We start from the raw sequence: 6,000 nt of genomic DNA on the forward strand, positions 1-6,000 counted from the left end.
GCTGTTACTACCATTAGAGGGTTTAATGGCCGCAATACTAACATTCTTAGGAGCCTATACTCTCAGCAGAATAAACTCATCTGTCGCAAGTGTTGATGGAGTACTTGAGTTGTCTCGATCATAAGAAGGTCAACAGGAGATGTAGTTTTATCCCTGACATAAAGACGCCATGTATTAATCCCTCATTCTGCAGTAAACCGAATGCCTCATTCTCAAAGGTTCTGGCGATTTCATAGCACCTTCTCCGCAGCGATTTATTCTTGCTGTTACACCTTCATGAATCGTATTCTCGCTGGCAGAAGAGACCGTTGGCATCGCTACAGATCACAGCATCCCGAGTTAGAACATACTGGTATAAGCCACGTCATCCTGCTTTAGGACATCAAGGTTAACCCATGCCAGCACAGATCACTTAATCCCAGTTTAGGACATTCCGGTATAGGCTCATGTGTCCTGGTACATATCATTTCGTCTCGGTTTAGGACATACCGGTACCAGGATGAGTCAATTCATCCCGGTTTTGGACACGAAGTTATAAGTTAATGAATCCCTGTAAAGGGCACCTCATCCCGGTTTAGGACATTCCGGTATGTCACTCCATCTCGGTTTAGAATCTTCCGGCAGAAGTCAATGCGTCTTAGTACACGGCACTTCATCGCGGTTTAGGACATCCCGGTAATGGATAATGCATCCCAGTACATCACTGCATTCCTGGCTGAGGACATTCCGATTCGGAACATCTCATCCCACACAAGTACCTATACGTCCCATTGCAAGTCATCCCGGTACAAGCCATACCGGTACAGGTCACTGCACCCACATACGTCATTGCATACCAGTACAAGTCACTCCATCCCAGAATAAGTCACTGCATCCCTGTACAAGCCATTTCGGTACATCACTTCATCCTGGTACAACTCAGTGCACTCCGGTACGAGTCACATTTCCTGGTATAAGTCACTGACCTGGTATAATTCAGTGCATCTCTAATTCTGTCTGATTATAATACTAAATGCGGTCTCTCTCTCTCTCTCTCTCTCTCTCTCTCTCTCTCTCTCTCTCACTTTGTCTATCAGTCTGTGTTCGATCTATATTTCTGTCTTTCACTGTCTTCATCTATATATCTATATACAATTTTCACGTTCAAATTACGGTCACCTTTTCCTACTTCTTATGTCCTGTTTCTCACCCCTTTTTGTTCTCTCGTCTCCATAATTTAATCAGTCTGCCTTTGAGTGATGAGTAATTCCTCCACAAAAGAAGGCTGTCTTACGTGAAGAACTCCACTGCCCCTTTCTGCTGGTTTACTAAACGAGAAAATGAAAAGAGAGGGAACCATGCTGTCTAGGAGAGCAAATTACAGTATCAAATTCCCTCTCTCTCTCTCTCTCTCTCTCTCTCTCTCTCTCTCTCTCTCCCCTTTCGTTTGTCTTCGTCACGCTTGTAAGAAAGTGCCTAACCTTGAATTCCGTACGAAAGTGAAAGCTGACCAACAAGATTTAAAAAAAAAAAAAATCTAACGGGATGAGTCCACTTTTTTTTTTTTTCTTTACCTGTAAGTGTGAGTGGAACGTGGTAGCGCAGGAATCTTAAATATTTTCCCAAACATGCGGACTATTTCGAGCGATAAGAAAACAACGCTTTAAAACGTCAGTCTTTAATAGCCTCATGTGTGATCATTAAAGGGGAGTAGGAGCGACATTAAGACACAAGCTTGAATGAATCTCAATTAAGGTACACATGAGTAAAATTTAAAAGGGCTATGATGAATGGAGTAGTAGCAGTTATTGAGACGGAACACTTGTGAATGAACACACGTGATTTTACTACCTGCCCTCTTACATGCCACTGAACTCTCACATATGGCTTGACAAGACGTGGGATGAATTTTAAGACGAAATTATATCAACTTAGAAAAAACAGTTGTACCGAAAAATGCCGAAACGTAGCCGAATGTCAATAATTTTCGACCATGACAACTTGCTGTGACTCCGCCCACCTCACTCTTGCCGTACGATGGTCGATATTATTTTTCGTACCACACACTGCCGATCATCTTCCACAAACACTGCTCCCCATATTAGCTGTACTGTATATTGATTAATGTGAAAGAGGTCTTATACTGTACAATCTGATATTTGAGGGATTGTGGCTAAATTACTTTTTAAATAAGATGCCTCTTATGTCACTGACATAATGTTAGAGTTTATACTGTTTCCCAGGTGATGAGGGATTCATCTACCTCATAAGAAAAAAGGAAAAAAAAAAAAAGAACACAGTATATAGCACTTAGATAAACGGTATCTAGATTGATACCGAAAAATTGTGTGTGACCTGCCCAACACAGAAATGTCGCCGCCCCTATGTTCAGCTGTTGAAAACCTTATTTTCATTTCCCGTAATAAAATTTTCCAGAATATATATATATATATATATATATATATATATATATATATATATATATATATATATATATATATATATATATATATAGCCTATACTGCTGATATCCATGCACCTATAGCATCCGGTAAATCTTCAAAATAAAAATACGTATTCACAGCATTATCTGACAACCATAAACTATTAAGCATTATCTGCAAGGACATTTTTGCCAGGACCTGGTAGCGGCAGGGGCCGGCTCATTAACGCATTAGTGTCTGAGTCACTCGTCGTAACCAGGAGTCACTCGCTGCAACCAGGAGAGAACTTGGACTGCTTGGAGTCCCCGGGGGGGAGGGGGGGGGGCTCCAGAAATCTTCCTTGTGTCAAACTTGATGCTAGGCCAAGTTTTGCAGGAATCTGTGCCATATTCACCAAGATTCTTAAGATGAAAGTTATAGAATACCTGAATATTTGCTTATGAAAATTTAGTCTAAATCATAAAGTCACCTCCTACGGGTCGACCCCTTGGTGTTCCTTTTTAGACCAAGAGCCCTGGATCCGGCATTAAGCAGCTTGGCCGATGGCTGTTAACGTCATAGGAGAAAGTGGACACATTTTTTTTTTTTTTTCAGTAAGCCTGTATACGTCGTCAAGTTTACGTAGCAGATGTCGGTACTAAATAAAAAAGGTAGTTGTTTATCAATTTAGCTCTAGAAGTCAGACAGAGGGAAGTGTGTAAGATTTCTCATCCACTTGTTAGTAAACCAACATCGTCTTGAGAGAAAAAATAAAAGTATCTCTAACCAATGTAGTGCAAAGTATTAGAGAGAGAGAGAGAGAGAGAGAGAGAGAGAGAGAGAGAGAGAGATTTAGAAACTATCCCCCTATCTCACCACCCACTGGCAAGTACCTCACAACCCACTCTCACCCTGTACCCCTCAGTTCCCATTACCTCTGCACTGATAAAATTATAGAGATCTGGATTAGGAAAACTGGCAGGGGTGGACTGGAAATCTGGTAACCCTGTGGCAACTAATACTTCCATTTTCCAATCCTGTACGAGTTGAGGATTGGCCAGTACTATTATCTTGTTATCGGCGAGGTGTGTATGTGATTGTAAGAGGATCTGGGGTGTTATTGAAGGAAGGCAATGAGGTATCAGCAGAGAGCGTTGGGTTAACTGTTTTTATTATTTATCTATATTGGGGTTTGAGTGTAGTCTGGAAACAAAATTGGGGATTTGATCAGGTATATAACTCTCTCTCATTCTCTCTCTCTCCCTCTCTCTCCCTCTCTCTCTCTCTCTCTCTCTCTCAACTTAAGACTGTGCCAGCAAACTCTGCCTAACGAGTCAAGTTTTGCCCCGGTGTGGTGGCTGGGAGAGGGATAACAGGAAGTGTGCATTCTTTGCCATATATAGATGGTGATTAAAACGGTATTTTATTATGTTTTCTTTACACCATAAAAGCCGCCGCGCTTTTCTCTTTCTGGGTATTTGTATGTGTGTGTGTGTGTGTGTGTGTGTGTCAACTTGCAAGTCATTTTGCTGATGGAGCTTGGTGGGTAGATGGGCTGGTGGGTGGGTGGGTGGTTTTGTGGATGAATGGGTGAGCTTTGTGGGTGAGTGGATGTGTGGCTTCCTGGAGGGCAAGGAGGGAGACGGGCTTATGCTGCTAGTTGTCTTTACTCGTGCTCATCCAGCAGTACAGTTGGATACCTTAAAGTAGACTTAATACTGCTTGTGTAGTCAATTATCATGAAATCTAAGACTTCCTCTGCTTCTGTATGTTTCCTTCTTGTGTCTCTTCACCCAGCAGTACATTTAAGGATCTGGATATAAAAGCAACTACTATTCTAGAGGAAGATTTAGACATTCAATTAACCTTTTTTTTTTAACTCGTGCAGTCGATAGGCCTGATTCCGAGCATTTTTTTGAGCTTCATACCTCTTCCTTTTCGTCTCTCAGCTGCTCATTTCTCAGCTTTCACTGAAAAAATAAACGTGTAAATTAATAAATAAAAAGCACCATTTCTACTGCATTTCACATTTTCCTCTTCCTCCCTTTTTTGCCTCTTCACTTTCCCACTTTTTAAAGGCACGGAAAGGAGTCAGATTAGAGAGAAAGAACCAGAAAAGGAAATTAGGGAAGGGGAGGAAGGAATGGAAGAAACTACTCACAGAGGGAGAAAAGGGAGACTCTAAGCAGAAAGGAAAGGAGGGGAAACTGAGGAGAGAGAGAGAGAGAGAGAGAGAGAGAGAGAGAGAGAGAGAGACAGACAGACAGACAGACAGACAGACAGAGAGAGATGAGATAAGATAAGTTATAACAGCAGTGACGAGAGTAAGTGAGGAAAGAGGCAGGGGTGTGGAGAGGGAACCCAGCTGGTGAAAAGGGGAGAAAAGGTAAGAGAGGAGTGAGGCAAGGAATTAAGAGATGAAGACAAGAAGGTGGGATAAGAAGTAACGGGAAGGAGGGAAGCGGGAGAGAGCCAATGAAGGGAGTGAGAGAGAAGTAAAAAGGGGGTTAAGGATCAGAAAGTAAAGGCAAGAAGAGTAGTGATACTTTGCTGTTGATGGTATGGTTAAAATCAAAAACGTCTTTACGCTTTGGGGAATCCGAACAATTAAAAGAATATTACGGTCCTTCCAACTAGCTAGAATATCACTGTACTCATTAATTTAGAAAAATCTCACCGTAATCCTTAGTTTAGTAAGAATTCTTCAGATTTTATTACTGTTTCATGACGGTGTACAAGAACATATGGCCGCAGTTATACAGCCAGGAGTACAGTTCACTTACTATTCTTCTGCGTCAACTTCACACTAAGGATATACCTAAAGCTTTTCTCCTCGGTGCACCATATCAAAGAGCATCATCTATGGACTCAGTCATACACGAAGCCTCTGTCATATCCAGGAGAGGAAAGCAAAAAGTAGAGGAGGTGAAATATCGGGCAAACTTTTGTACCAACTATACGTGATCTGACCTCAATACCACACCTCTTTCCCGCATTGGAGATTCAAGGAGGAGGCTATCTGTTCTCCAGCACTTGATTCATGTTGACACCAGAGCAAGAAAAGCAAGATTAAGGGAACATTGACCAGAGGAAAGAGTGGGGTCAGACTGAAAATCCTGAGGTCGAACTTATAAAGATCTATCCCTAACCGGCTATGGCCCATGAATGTTGGATTTTTCAGCCTGAGAACCTCATTTGTGTATTTTGAGTTTTCGTCTTGCTACCCCCAAACAGTATTATTCAAGTTAGGCAAGAATACTCATACTAAAGAGGTTGATGAAGGTGTCATTTTACCCATCCAGTTGGAAAAGTCTGCCCAAGATGAATAAAACAGCTTGGAGTCAGCAGGAGTAAATAAAAGAGAAATATAACATTCGTACGTCATTATATTCTAGGGATTAATGTCGATGGGAAGGTTAGGGTTCATTTTTTAAACAATGCCAGCTCTTGGACGGACTGGTCACCTTCAGCTTAACTCATCTGTACCAAATAACCTATCTTCAGGCTTTTTTCCTTCTGAAAGGGCATTACAAGACTGAAGGATGGATAGATAGGTGGAAGCTCTTATCTGGAAATGAACAAGATTGCTTAGTTAGGT

This window comes from Coenobita brevimanus, chromosome 51 (genome assembly GCF_032717465.1).
Source record: "Coenobita brevimanus isolate Jiangsu-jjx chromosome 51, ASM3271746v2, whole genome shotgun sequence".
NCBI classification, from domain to species: Eukaryota; Metazoa; Arthropoda; class Malacostraca; order Decapoda; family Coenobitidae; genus Coenobita; species Coenobita brevimanus.